Consider the following 16661-nt stretch of genomic DNA (forward strand, 5'->3'; position numbering starts at 1 on the left):
AGAGAGAGAGAGAGAGAGAGAGAGAGAGAAAGAAAGAAAGAAAGAAAGAAAGAAAGAAAGAAAGAAAGAAAGAAAGAAAGAAAGAGTAACTGTCATTTATAGAAGAGCTAGTTAAAGAGGCCTGTATTTAATAGCAAACAAAAAGTTCTGAAATGATATAGGATATATCTACTGGGACATTGTATGAAATGTATATCCAAAGGTCCAATGAGAGGATGTGTGTCTACATGTAAGAACAATAGTTACTGAATATAACTGAAAATGTTGTAACAGTGACCCAATACCTATGCACAGGGCTGGTACCTCTGTAAGTATGCTCTTTCTCTTCCCTTATATTCTGTCCTATACTTATATCTCATTCATTTGACAGTTCTTAAAAAAATTAATGTTTATTTATTTTTGAGAGACAGAGACAGAGCACAGATTAGGGAGGAACAGAGAGAGGGGGACACAGAATCTGAAGCAGGCTCCAGGCTCCGAGCTGTCAGCACAGAGCCCAACACGGGGCTGCAGCCCACAAACTCTGAGATCATGATCTGAGCTGAAGTCAGATGCTTAACTGATGGAGCCACCCAGGCGCCCCCCATTTGACTGTTCTCAAAGGCTGTCCCCATTTGGTGTAGCATTGATATTAATGAATTTTAGTTATCACAGTTTACTTAAATAACATCAGTCCCCAACTACAGTTCAAATTCCAGTTACCATAGTGTAATAACAGTGAGTAACTGCATGAGGTACAAACTTTGCTGTTGGTCTTCAGTCCACAAATCACTGAGTAAGTAACAGACCTGTGTCACAATCAATGACCAGTCAGGTAACAACTATTAAAGTCTGTGGGGGCTTGTTGCTACACATCTGTTCCTCCGTTCTTCCATGTACAACGAAGTGTGTCATCGTGTCACTTCTTGGTCTCTCAGGGATAACCTCACGTGACATTTTACAAAAATAGATCATTGAAAGAAAAAAGTGACCAATAAAGATGAAAGTGCAGCAAAAAAAAAAAAAATGCCATAATGTTACAATAGAAATTTGAACCGAACGTAAAATCCATTATAGAAGAAACAGTTGACAGTAACGGTGTTGGCAATGCCATTTGAGAGGTTCTAGAGATTGAGCTAGAGGAGTTTAGCGAAGATGTATTTACCAACATAACTGAGGAAGGTGGTTATAATGAAAAGGATGAAGATATCTCGAAGAAAGTGGTGATGCCAAAAAACTTCACAATGAAGGAACTCTTAGAGTTATTTCACCAAATTAAAGAATGGAGGGTAACACGCTGTAAGCCAATCCAAACATAGAAGGTCTATAAAAACTTGCACGGGCACAGAAAAGATGCTTATTCTGTATCCCAAGTTATAGGACTAGGAGAAGGCAGGTACTGTTTATAACTATTTTATAAAGAAATAAACCATTTAATTCTCAGTGTTTCTAATGTTTTAGTTCAACGCACTAAGTGAATACTAATTTTGGTATTTTTAAAGCCCCCTTTACATTTATAACCAATAGTAAGTTTTACAAGGTTTTGACAAAGCACTTTTAAGGGCCATGTAAGATTAATGAATTTCCCCATCAAGTACTAAAATCCCTTTGCGTGGCGTCAGTGCACAGGGTAACTTGTGGGACCCCACACTGTTGTGCAGTAAATGCTCCCTCTACCTGGAGTTCATGCTAATGCTCATGTGCTTTCTTTCCGTCTACCCAACAAATGGCTTCTCTTGCTTCACATCTAATTCCCAGAACCATCGTGAGGATGTCTTCTTTAACTTCAGATAATGCTAAAATCTTCTGAAACTTTGATTTTTTGTCATGTTTTCCAGGTTCCAATGAGAGTATCCAATTTTATCATATATTTTATCAAGGTTGTGAATTCCAGGAATGTTCAGCTGTGTGTCATTAACATATTGCATTTTATCTGAAATAACGGGCTAGTAGGAATTGTTTATAAAATGGAATAAATTTGCCATTTTCTTTGTATTGTGCAACTCCAAAAATAATATATCTGATGTAGTAATTTTGTGGGTTCATAAGGAACCCCAAAGTTCCACAATGTGTTCTTGTGTCACTTTCTTTTTTTAATATAATTTATTATCAAATTGGCTAACATACAGTGTGTAAAGTGTGCTCTTGGTTTTGGGGGTAGATTTCCATGGTTCATCACTTACATACAACACTCAGTGATCATCCCTATAAATGTCCTCCTCAATGCCCATCACCCATTTTCCCCTCTCCCCCATCACCCCCATAAACCTCAGTTTGTTCTCTGCATTTAAGAGTCTCTTATGGTTTGACTCCCTCCCTCCCTGTAACTCCCCTTCCCCTCCCCCATGGTCTTCTGTTAAGTTTCTCAAGATCCATATATGAGTGAAAACATATGATATCTGTCTTTCTCTGACTTATTGGATGTAACATAATACTTTCCAGTTCTTAAAGCCCAAAGATGTGCAAACTTACACTTCAGAAGAAAGTCTAGCACATCACTGTTTTTGAAGGACATCATATTAGCCTTTGATTTTGACAAGGTAAAGGTCTTTGGTAACTATGTGGGGGTGTGCAGGTGAAAATTTTGATGGAGTTATAGGGACAAAAGCCTGCTTGCAGTGTATAAATGAAAAAATAGAAGGACGTCTCTTGTTTAGATATTATAGACAGAAAACATTTATCCTTGGTCATAGTGTCCCAAAACATCACTAATGGCAGGAAAGGGATTTTTTAAAAGACATAACCACACAAAAGTAAGAACTGAAGGGAAAGCAACAGGTCTCAAACAACGGTTCATCTGAAAAGTAAATGAACTGGTGGTTAAAGATTGAACAGATAGATATGAAATGGAACCTTAAACCGTCAGGGATAACTGAGAAATAACTTATGTGTCATCCTCTTTTGAAAAGACAGTGATAAGATAGTCAGCCACGTAATGCTAGAAGTATAGGAAAGGGGTAGATAAAAAGAAGGGGATTTAGTTGACACGTTCCTTAATAACAGATCCCTTCAATAGAGATTCATTCTCCAGGAGTTTGTCTAGACATATGACTCCATATATAATTGAGAGTACTGGTACTATTTGGAAAGGGTAGTCGCCTTCCTTTGGCTTCAAAATGTTGATAATGCCAACAGAAAGCTGTAACAATTTCCTCTTATGATTCTGACCAGCCCAGATCTACTTGTGAACATTAAACATGTATCATTTCAGCTATCTCATTTTTGTATAGGTATAACTTGATAGGTATAAAATGAATACCCCTAATGTGAAAAATGAAAGAAATGAAATAAATGCAATTTCCACTGTCTCAGAGGAAGAGCTTTAAAAAATTACTATTTGTTAAAGTTTAGTTACTTATTTTAGACAGAAAGAGAGAGTGGGGGTGGGGTAGAAACAGAGGAGAGAGAATCCCAAGCAGACCCAGTGCTGTCAAGGCAGAAGCCTGATGAGGGGTTCGAACTCATGAACCAGGAGATCTTGACCTGAGGTGAAATTAAGAGTCAGATGCTTAACTGACTGAGCCACCCAGGCGCCCCTCAAAATTACTATTTTTAAATAGATAGGAAATAATATGAAACTATCACAAATGAACAGCTAAATAAGAAAATTAAATATCTAGAACACAGGAAAAATATATTTTTATTTATATATATATTTTAAAAATGTATATATTTGAACATATTCTTTGAAAGAAACCACCTATCTAGGAAATAAAACTTCTATTTAATAGGAGTTCTAGAGAGAAAGATTAGAAACAAAGAGCACAGTGGGTCATCAACAAAATATTTCAAGATGATTGAGAATTGAAACATATGTTTATGGACTAAATATGTACAAAGTATTCAGCATGGCTGATTAATGGATCTACACCAGTGATTATCATTTTAAAAGTTTATAATATTAGCAACAAAAATAAAATCTGTTCATCATTTCAGAAAAAAATAAAAATAAGTATTAAATAACAATTACATCAGCAATCTTAACAGAAATTAGATAGATCTCAATCTTGTCAAAACACCAGAATCTAGAGTGTTCCTTCAAAAATGAAGGGAGAAAATTAGGTCAGCAAGAAGGTATCCTAGGAAAATCACTTGGGCATGGTACAAAATACTTTTAATTTGTTGTTGAATTTGGTTTGTCAGTATTTTGTTTAGGATTTTTCCATCATTATTCATAGGGGTCATTGATTTGTAGTTTTCTTTCTTTGTAACGTCTTTGTCTGGCTTTGCTATCAGGGCAGTGTTGGCCTCACTGAATGTGCAGCAATCTGGTCCTAGGTTCTGCTCTCTTGGGAGATATTTGATTACTAGTCTGATCTTCCTACGAGTTATAGTTTTAATCAGATTTTCCATTTCTTTATCATTCAGGCTTGAGAGATTGTATGTTTTTAGAAATGTGTCCATTCATCCAAGTGGTTCAGTTTGTTGGCATAGAAATGTTTATATTACTCTTCTGTAATACTTTCCATTTCTGTAAAGTTGGTAGTGTGGTTCCCTCTATCATTTCTATTTTTGGTTATTTGAGTATTTAGGATTTTCCTTAGTCCATCTAGCTAATGATCTTCTAATTTTGTTGATATTTTCAAACTCATCTCTTTTTTTGTTTCTTTTTATTGTTTTCTAGGTTCTATTTTATTTATCCCTGCTAAAATTTTATTGATACTTTTCCTCTGCTAACTGTGGATTTAATTTATTTTTTTTCTTCTAGTTCCCTAATGAGCAAAGTTTACCTTTATGATTTGAGAGCTCTATTTTTTTATAATGAAAGATTTTGCAGCCATAAACTCTTAGCACTCCTTTTGCTGCATCTCATGTGCTTTGGCTTGTTGTGTTTTCATTTGGCTTAAGATGTTTATGAGTTTTCCCTTTTGATTTCTTCTTTGACCCACTGGTTGTTCAAGAATGTGTTGTTCAATTTCTACCTATTTGGAATTTTCTAGTTTTCTTTCTTCTGCTTATTTCTACTATCATTTCTCCTACTATGAGTAGAAATTTATTTTATGAATTCGATCTTTAAAAATGCATTATGAGGTGCATCTGGCTGGCTCAGTCAGTAGAGCATGGGACTCTTGGTGTTAGGGTGGTGAGTTAGAGCTGCAACTTGGATGTGGAGATTGCTTAACAATGAAATCTTCAAAAAATAAAATAAAATGCATTATGACATATTTAGTTGCCTAACACATGAACTGTCCTGGAGAATTTTGATACGCTCTTAGAAAAATGTGCACCATACTGTGATTTGGCAGAACGTTCTATCTGGATCTGGTTGTTATATCATCTCTTTCCCTATTGATTTTTTTAAATGTTTATTTATTTTTGAAGGAGAGAGAGAGAGAGCAATCAGGAGCGGGGGAGGGGCAGAGAGGAAAGGGAGACACAGAATCTGAATCAGGCTCCAACATGTCAGCATAGAGCCCAACATGGGGCTTGACCTCACTAGCTGTGAGATCATGACCTGAGCCCCAGTCGGATGCTAAAGTGACTGAGCCACTCAGGCACCCCTCCCTATTGATTTTCTGTCTGGTTGTTTTACCCATTATTCAAAGTGAGGCATTCAAGTTTCCTACTATTTAATTATTGAACTATCTCTTTCTCATTTTAATTCTGTCAAAGTTTCTTGTATTTTGGAGTCCTGAAGTTTTGTACATATATATTGACTCTTTAATTGTTATGTATCTTATTTGTCTTTTGTAAGGAGGTTTGACATAAAGTCTACTTTATCTGATATTAGTATAGCCTCATATACTAATGCTCCTTTGGTCACTGTTTTCTGTGGTTACTTCTTGCATAAAATACTTTTTCCATTCTTTCACCTTCAACCCATGTATCTCTTTAGATATAAAGTCTGTCCTTTTAATAGCATATACGTGGATACTGGTTTTTTGTTTTGCTTTGTTTTTTAATCTATTCTGCCAATCAGTGCCTTTTTGTTTGGGAAGTTTAATCCATTTATGTTTAAATTATTACTGATAGGGAAGCACAAACTTTTACTATTTTGTTGTCTGCTATATGTATTACACTTTTTTGTCCCTCATTACCATTGTTTACATTGCAATAGCTATGTTTAGTTGATTTTTTGGAGTGACACATTTTTCCACATTTTGTATATATTTCATTTTATATATATTTATAGATATTTTCTTGGTGGATACTATGGAGATTACATATAACATCCTAAAGTTGTTATAATCTATCTTAAATTGATACCAACTTAACTTCAGTCATATGCAAAAACTTTACACCTTTATGCTTTCTCCTTATGTTATTAATGTCACAGCTTGCATCTTTACATATTCTGTACACATGAACATAAATTTATAATTATTTTATTCAATTATATTTTAAATATTATGTAATAAAAAATGGAGTTAATAGTCAACATTACAATATTACTTTTTTAAATATTTGCCCAAGTATTTGCCTTTACTAGAGACCTTTAACAGACATATCTTTAAAGAAGGTGTACAAGTTGACAATAAGTTAATAAAAAGACGTTCAAAGTCACTAATTATTAGGAAAATGCATATCAAAACCACAAAGAGAGGCCACTTCACACCCATTAGGATGGCTATTATGAAACAAAGAACAAACAAACAAAAAGTGGAAATAAATGTTAATGAGGATGAAGAAAAATTGGAGCCCTTGGGCATTGCCCGTGGGAACGTCAAATAGAAGAACCACTAAGGAAAAAGGTATGGCCCTTTCTAAAAGAACTTACACATGGGATTGCTATATGGCCTGCCAGCTCCACTTCTGGAAATATACCCAAAGGAATGAAAGAAGGGACTTGACAGATATTTGCCCATCCATGTTCCTAACAGCATTATTCACAATAGCCAGAAGGTAGAAACAACCTACGTGTCCACTGATAGATAATCCAGGGACATAATTCTGATACATGCTCCATCGATGAACCTTGCACACGTTCTCTTATATGAAATAAGACACTCAGAAAAGAACCAATGAACCATGCTTCCACTTATAAAAGGTTGTAACGAAACCCATAGAGGTAGAGAATAGAATGGTAGTTGCTAGGGCCTGGGGAAAGGGCAAGGAGGAGTTAGGGTTTAATTCGTGCAGAAGGAATCAACTGTGAAGCTCCAATAAACACAAAATTAATATGCAAGGTGCACACACACACACACACACACACCACAACTATATCCTTATAATGCATTCTTTTCTAGCAAGTCATCGGAAGGTTACTATTAAAGAAATTTTTAAAGGGAGTAAACTAAGAAAATGGAAGAGATGAAATTATGGCAGCTGGAAAACCAGCATAGGCATCAGAGAAAGGAAATTTGCTGGAGGGCAGCGAAGACACATTTCTGCGATCCTACTGTGGACAAGGAGCAAAGGACACCCCGCATGGTGGAAGAAAGTCAGAATTTATGGGGCATCACTTGTCAGAAAGACAACGTGAATGTAATATTTGAAGTATTTGAAACTCTTTTGAGGAGATCTCTATATTTGGCAGAGCAGTCCTGTTGAATTTGTGAATGTAGAAATCTAAGTGATGAAACAGCATAAAAAAAATCCACCACCATACTCATGCAGGAAAGCATATGTAAGTTTAATTCTGAGGTCAGTGGCAAATAGAACATAATAGATATGAAATATTACAATTAGAGGGACACCTGAGTGGCTCAGTCAGTTGAGCATCCAACTTTGGCTCAGGTCATGATCTCATGGTGTGTGGGTTTGAGCCCCACGTCAGGCTCTGTGCTGACAGCTCAGAGCCTAGAGCCTGCTTCAGATTCTGTGTCTACCTCTCTCACTGCCCTCCTCTGCTTACACTTTCTCTCCTTCAAAAATAAATAAACATTAACAAAGTTTAAATATTACAATTGGAATATTTACTTTTCTACTCAATTAGCAATATGACACTTAGCAGTGTATGGGGATGAATATAAACTGTATTTATAAGGATGCAGAAAAATTAGATATAGGTTTTCACACTGGGAAGAAAACCAATTAATAAAGCCCACAAATCAACTACAAATCAGTGTGTTATTTAGACACATGAAGATAAATACAATAATTGGAGGGGAGAAAAAGAACGTGGGCCTAGTGATGCAGGTGGATGAATGTGGTGGTGGAGATGTGTGGAAGTTCTCCCCTCAGGTTTCTGTTTTCTCTGAGAAATAGCAATTGACTCTACAGCTGAGAAGAAGGATTGAGAAGGAAAGTGTAGGTTAACTAGGACAGTAAAGGGAGTTTGAACGAATCAACTAGGGAAATGACAAAAGGATGGGCTCGTTGGAATACTAGCAAAACATTCCTATGCTTACTTTTGATTATTAAATTCCTCTTTTTATAGTGTATCTAGGTGTGCCACTTAACTGGACTAAAGTAAAATGGTTACTTTCAACCTTCTAAATGTCTCTGTTTTTCTCTTGCTCATACTGTTGGGTTGAGATTCAATTTCTCATGTAAAACTTGTGACCAAGAGAAACTGTACACACTAGTTGTCTAATTGCATTTCACAAAGATGGGAATTTGAAAGTGATGTTTTTGTGAACTCCACGCCTAACCGGTTCCCAGGCACAGACAGTCTGGGGCATCCTTGACATCCACCATATTTGGAGTGACTTTCTCGTATGCCGGGTGGTGGTTCCAAATGGGTCTCTGGTTCTTGACTCTTCCATCTCGTGTTCCTCTCTTCAGCTTCTAATTTATGGAATTCCAGATTCTTTACAAAGTTTCACATGTAAACCCGCATCATCTATTTTTCTTCCCATCCTTTATTTTTATCGTTAATGTGTGAAATGTATAAAGACAATGGTAAGGCCTTATAAGACATGTCTATTTTAGTTGTCAATTACGAAGCACACATACCTCCAAAAAAATAAGAACTGTCTAGCACACAGGGTCATATTGACCCCTTTTCTCTTATAAAAGTGTTTGTTTAGAAACCCTTGTTGCTAAGGGTAGGAAAATATCCCAAACTCAGTTAAGGTAGGGGGAGAAAGTCTCCTTTTAAAATCACGCACCACAAAACTTCTATTTAGCTATTCACAGCAGGAAACTTCAGTAAAAATTATTTAAAGCACATTAATTCAAATCAGCACAGCCTACCTCTGTGAGAAAGTTGTTGCATAAAGGGAACAGTTTCTCTAATTAAATCTAAAAACTCTACAGCTGTGAAACTATAAATTTTTATCTATGCTAGCAGTAGCTGTAAAAGTGATTCTAAATTAAAATATTAACTTTTCCCCCCTACACACAATAAAAGGCTTTAAACTTCCATAAAATGAATCAGATTGTTTTGGCCTTTCTAAGTGGGTGCTCTAACTTTGGCAGACTTTTCTTACCTCAGAATAAAGTGCTTTCCATTTGCCATAATGCCTCATGATCATTTCACTTTTTTGCCACGATGAAGTAGTATGACTCAACCACAAGGGCACTCGCCATTTTGTTTGTTTGCTTGCTTGCTTGCTTTTCCCTTTTTTCTTTAATCAGTTGCTATTCCCGATCTATCAGTTTGAAACAAACAATAACATCTGGTCTGGTGCCTGGTGAATAGTTAAATCTTCTCTCTCCAGGATAGGAAAAATCTGTCCAGACCTAAAGTCTGGACTTCACACATGTTCAAATATGCATGTCCAAAACCTTGGCTGTGATACCTCTACTGAAAAGAGAGGGAAATATCCCCCCCAAAGGGATGGTTTCCAGAAAGTCATCAGTGAGAACGGTGGATTCTTAGTTTTGAACCATTGAAAACTAGCAGATAATTGAAAGTTGCCATTTGCTCCACTGATTCTACATTTCAGCTTGCTTGACAGATTGTGTTATTTTGGTTAAGTTTCTTCCTATACCCACATGGTCAGGGTGTATTTGGAAAGCATCTGAAGATCCTTGCCGGCTTTAGTGTGCCATGTGAAAATAATCCCAGCTGTGTAACATCCAGCCTTCTGATCTTCACTGATTCCTGAGTTTCTATTACCTGTGCAGCAAATTGGAAATTCTACTGATGGTGTCAGTGGGCAGTATGCGTGCTGGTGTGGGGGAGGGGTGGAAGAGTACATATGTCCATCGGTGCTCTCTCTCCATCTGTCAAACATCTCCAGTAGCAAATATCCTCACCTTGAATGGACTAATTTATGAGGATCAGGGAGACATTCCATAGATTACTTTCGAAGTCACTGTAGTTTGAAAACAGAGGCCTGGCCACCTAAAAATGTTCTCCAGAGCCTCTTCCACCTTGCCCTTTCTCTTGACACAAGGATTAAGAGATAACCATGGATGTGAAAACGTATGGGGTTTTTCTGATTAATGACAATGGTATTTCATCTTTCCAACCATGTGTTATCGCACCTTTGTTAAGTTCTGGTCCTAAGGAAACTTAACTTCAGCGTTACCACTTGAATTAAACTCATCTCCAACTACCCGTTATTTCTTCATTCTGCTTGAGTCCTAGAAAACATATGTTTTACTCTAACTACTGCGTATTTTGTTTTTCCTGGTGTCTGGTGNTGTTGCCACTTGAATTAAACTCATCTCCAACTACCCATTATTTCTTCATTCTGCTTAAGAGTCCTAGAAAACATATGTTTTACTCTAACTACTGCGTATTTTGTTTTTCCTGGTGTCTGGTGTCAATAATGTTTCCACAATGTGAAATATCCCATTCTAAGGTGTATTTTCTTTTTTTAATTTCTTTCCATTTATTTTTGAGAGACAGTGAGAGAGAGCATAAGTAAGGGAGGGACAGAGAGAGAGGCTCCAAGGCAGGCTCCAGGTTCTGAGCTGTCAGCATAGAGCCTGACACGGTGCTTGAACTCACAAACTATGAGATAATGACCTGAACTGAAGTCAGGTGCTTAACTGACTAAGCCACCTAGGCACCCCAAGGTGTAGTTTCATATTTATATATTTTCAAATCTATGGGGGGCTCTTCCTGTCAATGGGTACATTTACCAAATCATTTATCCCCTGCTATCACGTTGCCAAAATATTGATGCCATTTAAAGCCGATAACACTTCAGAATCAAGACTGCCTAATACTTCTTTTGTTTCTGTGTGATATGTTCTATGCCTCATGCTGATAGCAGGAATAACAGTGAATTCATAAGGGTACAGGTTTTTAAATGTTTTATTTATTTCTGAGAGAGAGAGAGAGAGAGAGAGATAGCGTCAGCAAGGGAGGGTCAGAGAGAGAAGGGGACACAGAATCTGAACAGGCTAGCAGCTCTGAGCTGCCTGTTGCACAGAGTCTGATGCAGGGCTCAAACCCACGAAACCATGAGATCATGACCTGAGCCGAAGTCAGACGCTTAACCGACTGAGCCACCAGGCACCCCACATAAGGGTACAGGTTTTGAAATCAAAGAAAGCTTCAGTCGACTCCAGCTTCTGTGTCCTTGGACACTTTTCTTAGATCCATATGTAAGCTGTGAACAGCAGTTAACGAATTCAGAGCATTCTTTTGAACATTGAACAATGTCATGTGCAAACATAATGATCCCCCTTTATTTTTCTCAAAGGACAAATTAACCAGTCCCTTAAAGGCCCAGAACAGGTTTAATACTTGTCTTACGTTAAGTATAGTAGGTGTCCAACATAGATTTTATCAACTATAATATAAGCCTAATTATTTAATGGTTGCTTAAGCTGCAAAAACATCTGAAAGTGCTGCAGAGAACAGAAGATATGTGAATGGCCTCCAAGAAATTAAGTAACATGTAATCAATTCATATGCCAGTATTAACCCACGTTACCAGTAGGAGAGGTTCAAACACTCTTGTTTAGCATGCAATACTAGCAATAGCACTGCCTTTGGGTTGTGTATTTCTAGTCCACTAGGTAGTGAGTATGTGGGTACCATTGGGGGGGGGGCGGTCGAGCTGATATAGGTAAAGAGGACAGCTGCCATTCCAAAAGAAAAAGGAAGACAAAACAATTTGTTCTATACTTTTATCCGGCTGTAGAATATGTAAGAAACCTACCTGGAGTCTCTAAATATTGGGATAAGCAACTTTAAAGACCTTAGTTCCCCCTAATGGTATCCCAACATGACAATCCAAAGAAAGTGTAGAAATTATAGTCATCTCTGCCTGATCTAGAACAGGTTATGTGGGCTTCATATGGTCATTCAAGAATTGGGAAGGCGTGAAGTGTGACTAAGAAAGACTTCTACCCAAAGCGGGTAAAGTAAATTTCTTGCACTTTAACTTTCAGCCATCTGGAAAATTCTTTGATCAGACTATCCTTGTCTTGGGTAAGGCCATGAGAACAAGGTACTATTTTGCTTACCTGATGAAGAAAAATGAGTTAATTGTTTTAGAAAATGACCTGACCATATGAGCATGAACAATGGATGAGAGAAGCAGTTGGATACAATGGAATGGTTCTGGCTTTTGATATCCAAGGCTTTGCACTTCAGCTCTCTGGTATAAATTGGATTCTTTAACATATCAGAGCTTTGTCTACAGAATAGGAGTAATAATACTTAATCCATGAGCTATATTTTATATGAAGGTAGATGATTGAAACAAAGAGATACACTTTTTAAACTTCTCATTAAATGGTGGTTGTGGTAGAATCAATGACTATTGATCACAAACATCATAATTTGTATTCCAACCATTGTCATCATAATGTAATCCCCAGTAAACATATCTTTAGAGTAAGTAAAACTCAAAAGAGATCTAACTTATTTGCCCCAAATTTCTCTGCTTCGATTCTATCCTACTGTCCTTTGGTCACAAGGAAATTAAGGACAGTAGAGCATCTGATGTTGGAATATGGACACAAACTATACCAAGCTTCATAAAAAGGCATTGTCTCCTGCGCTAAATTTTCCTGTAGATTTGGTGTGTACCAGATGCCCCAAGGAGGCAGGACATTAATCTGCCAGGCCCAGCAAGTGAAATGTATTCTGGGTTTTTTTTTTTAATTAATTCCAGATCACATGTTGGAAATTACAAAGAAATTTAAATTTGTTTTACTATTGGCTTATTACATGTCATTGTCAGGAATGATGCATATTGCACTGAAGTCCCCAACCAGCCTCATAAATGGAGATATACCCACACCCCCTTTCCTGAGCTCCAGAATGTGATAAAGTATGGAAATATGCTTAAATGTCTAAACTGTTTGACGTAATGTGGTGTAAAGGGTTTCCATGAGCACTTGAATCGTTTGTTGGTTTGTTTGTTTAAGGTTCTTCAGCTTAATGTTCTGTGGCCACCAACCTCCACAGTGGTCCAGTGATCCCTGCCACCTTGTGTCCATCTTCCTGTTCAGTCAGTAGATAATGATAGTGTGTGATTGTCCAGGCTTGATCATAACAGGCATTGTGGCTTTCATAGGACACTTTTGGATGTGACATCCCAGGGAGACTGGTTGCCATGCCATGAATGTACTCAAGCAATCTTGTGGAGAGGCCCGTACCGTGAGGAAATGAGGCCCCCTGCAACATGTCACATATGTGAGTGAGCCACCTTTGAAGTGGGTCCTCCAGCCTGTCACACCTCAGCCAACTGAAGCCACACGAGACATTGGTCAGCAACTTCATGAGAGAACCCAATTTCAGAACTGTCAAGCCAAACCATTCCTGAGTCTCTGAACCACAGAAACTTTATTAATTACTATTAATTAAATACTGTTGTTTAAAGTCGCTACTTTTCTGAGTGATGTGTTACACATTAGAAAATTAATACAACCTCAGGGACTTTTGGCAAGTGGTTTCCTTTTTTTGAGCTCAGTGTCCTTATTTGCAAAATGAGCAAGGTAATACCTAGCTCACAAATGTTGCCTTCCTTTGTTTTGTTTCAAGATTAAATACCCTGGGATATCTAGCAACAGAACCTGGTACAATACAATAAATACCCCCAAAGATGCCAGTGGTGCTTACTTCCCCTAATTTAGGAGAAATGCCCTGCTTTGCCTAAAATACCTTGTACCTATAAGAAGAGATATTACATGTTTGGTTCCTACTCCCAGGAAGTAGGATAAATGTATGTGTAATGTAAGGCTTTGAGGTGCTATAGCAGAGTAGGGTTCTAAAATGGCCTGAAATGTCAGACAATTCCCCAAGGCAATGAAAAACCATTTGTCCAAACGTCAAGGGCTATTTGCAACGTAGGAGGAAAGCAGCACCAACCTTTGTGTCATATCTTTGTAGGTGTGAAGACACAGAGGGAAAAGGATAGAACAAGATTTCAGGGTAGGGAGGAAAGAGTGTTCAGGAAGTCGAGTGAAAGGTGAATACGTGCACTGATAACGTGCCCAGTGCAAAATACAGAACTATTTGTCTTACACAAAGAGACACCCTTAAGGAAGCAATCATGGTAAAGACAATGACTGAGCTTCAGAGAGCTTCCTGCTCTGCTCTAAGATTCGTTGGAAGACTTTGCTGTCCCACTCATTGCTTCTTATCTGGAGATTGATGGCCATCATCCCACCCCATAGCTGTTCTGTTTGAGGTTCAGCAGAAATGAGAAGGGGGAAACATCAAGGGATACAAAGAATACCACTCCCAGAATTAATGCCTGTACCAAATATACAGCTGTATGACCATGGCCAGAAGTGCATTACATGCTACCATAGATGCACTGGCCATTGAGGAGATGGGTTCTTGAAATCAACACAGATGTGTGCATATTACAATTTGTTTTGCTGTTAAGGAAGAAAAGCAAGTAAATACCACATTAGGCCACCAGCGATGTTCACCATGCTTGTCAAGTAGAACAAAAGTACATATGGTCAATTCTTATTATCTGTGGCAGTTATGTTCTATAAGGTGCACACAATGAACTAATGAAAACTGAAGCTTTTAGGAAAAATACAGGGTTTTTTTTTTTTAGGAAAAATACTCTGAGCCTCTGGCCATGTAAGTTTCATCAACCAATCAATGCAATCTTGTTTTATATCTATTTATTTTTAAAGGACTCTATTTAATATACACTGTAATTAATTAACATTGAACTCGCTACCGACAGTACTACAATGCATGCCTGAATTAAACTTACCTAACACATGTATTTTCTCTACAAGGCACATCACAGCATTTTTTGTGCTTAGGAACACCAGGCAGCACTTCAGCACTAGGTTTGTAGGCCATTTAAACAGTAAAATCGTTAACAGGAAGCACAAAAGTGTTAAAAAAAAAAAAAACAAAGCAGCACTAAATATGCTGAGAGAAGGACGCTTGTTTATAGGACAAGAGCTGAAATAAGAAGGCAGAGCGTCAACCTGTTTGACTTCACCTGAGAAATGTCCACAGGACAGCTCAAAGTTTTGAAGCTCTGTGCATGTCTGGGAATGACCACAAAAGTGAACGAGTATTGATTTGGGGATTAAAAATAAACTATAGTGATTAGGTGAATTCACAAATAAGGAATATGTGACTAATGCGGATGAAGTGTCAGTATTTGATGCTGGTCATGTGGGGGATGAGAATGGGGATTTGAGGGGCACAACTACCAACTTGCAAGTTCTCAGCAGAGTCAAGCATTAAATATTCCACTTCTAATGTTAGAAATGAATGGGGCATCTGGGTGTGGCTCAGTCAGTTAAGTGTCCAACTTCAGCTCAGGTCATGATCATGCAATTTGTGAGCTGAAGACCCCCGTGGGGCTCTGTGCTGACAGCTCAGAGCCTGGAACCTGCTTTGGATTCTGTGTCTCCCTCTCTCTGCCCCTCTCCCACTCATGCTCTCTCTCTCTTTCTCTCTGTCTCTCTCTCAAAAAAACATGTAGAAGGGTGTTCCACAGAAGAAGAAAGCTACAAAAAGTGCATAGATGTGTTATTTCTCTTTGAATCTTCTGATTTCATATATGATGAAGAAAGAATACACTGGTATACATAGGGTTTCAGACCACTTAGAAATAAATATGTTATAGATTACCTATCGGCTTTCAGGTGATCCTGTGGCTATTTTTACAATTCCATTAATTGAGGCTAGATATGGGAGGGAACATATCCTGTCAGAAATCAGATTAATTCATGGTCTGTCCAAACATCCTCCTAGTTATCTATCAATGTCAATGGAGCCTAACCTTGTCTGACCATCACTGAACAAGTGAATGCAGATTTCAGTCTTGATTAAAGGAACAAATATCAGTTCTTGCTTTATTTGACCAGGTAGAACCTGGGGCTGGGAGGAAGGACATACTCGAATTCATGTGGTGCACTTGCATGAGGTGCTATTAGCATATGACCTCTAAGTCTCCTTCCAATTCCAAAGCTTTATTTTCTGGAGGATCTATCACACACCCAGTCCTTGGTTAAATGCTGTATATGGTATAGTGCATCTATAATATCATAGTTATCACTTGCACTTAAAGAAGTGAATTATTATAAACAAAAAAAGCAACCAGAGGGAACTCAAACAGAAACTACATTGATATGTTAAGCTTTATGTAGGATAAAACTAATGAGAAAATCTTTAGGAAGGAGGTGAGCCTTGATTATTGGCCTACAAAAAAAAAAAAAAAAAAAACCAGGGAAAAGGGGGCCTGGGTGGCTCAGTCCGTTGAGTATCCTACTTCGGCTCAGGTCATGATCTCACAGTCCATGGGTTCGAGCCTCACATGGGGTTCTTTGCTGACAGCTCAGAGCCTAGAGCCTGCTTTGGATTCTGTGTCTCCCTCTCTCTTTGCTCCTCCCTTGTTCACACTTTCTTTCTCTCTCTCAAAAACAAATAAACATTAGAAAAACATTTTTAATTTTTTTTT

The sequence above is a fragment of the Crocuta crocuta genome, unplaced genomic scaffold (genome assembly GCF_008692635.1).
Source record: "Crocuta crocuta isolate KB4526 unplaced genomic scaffold, BGI_CrCroc_1.0 scaffold1362, whole genome shotgun sequence".
Lineage (NCBI taxonomy): Eukaryota > Metazoa > Chordata > Mammalia > Carnivora > Hyaenidae > Crocuta > Crocuta crocuta.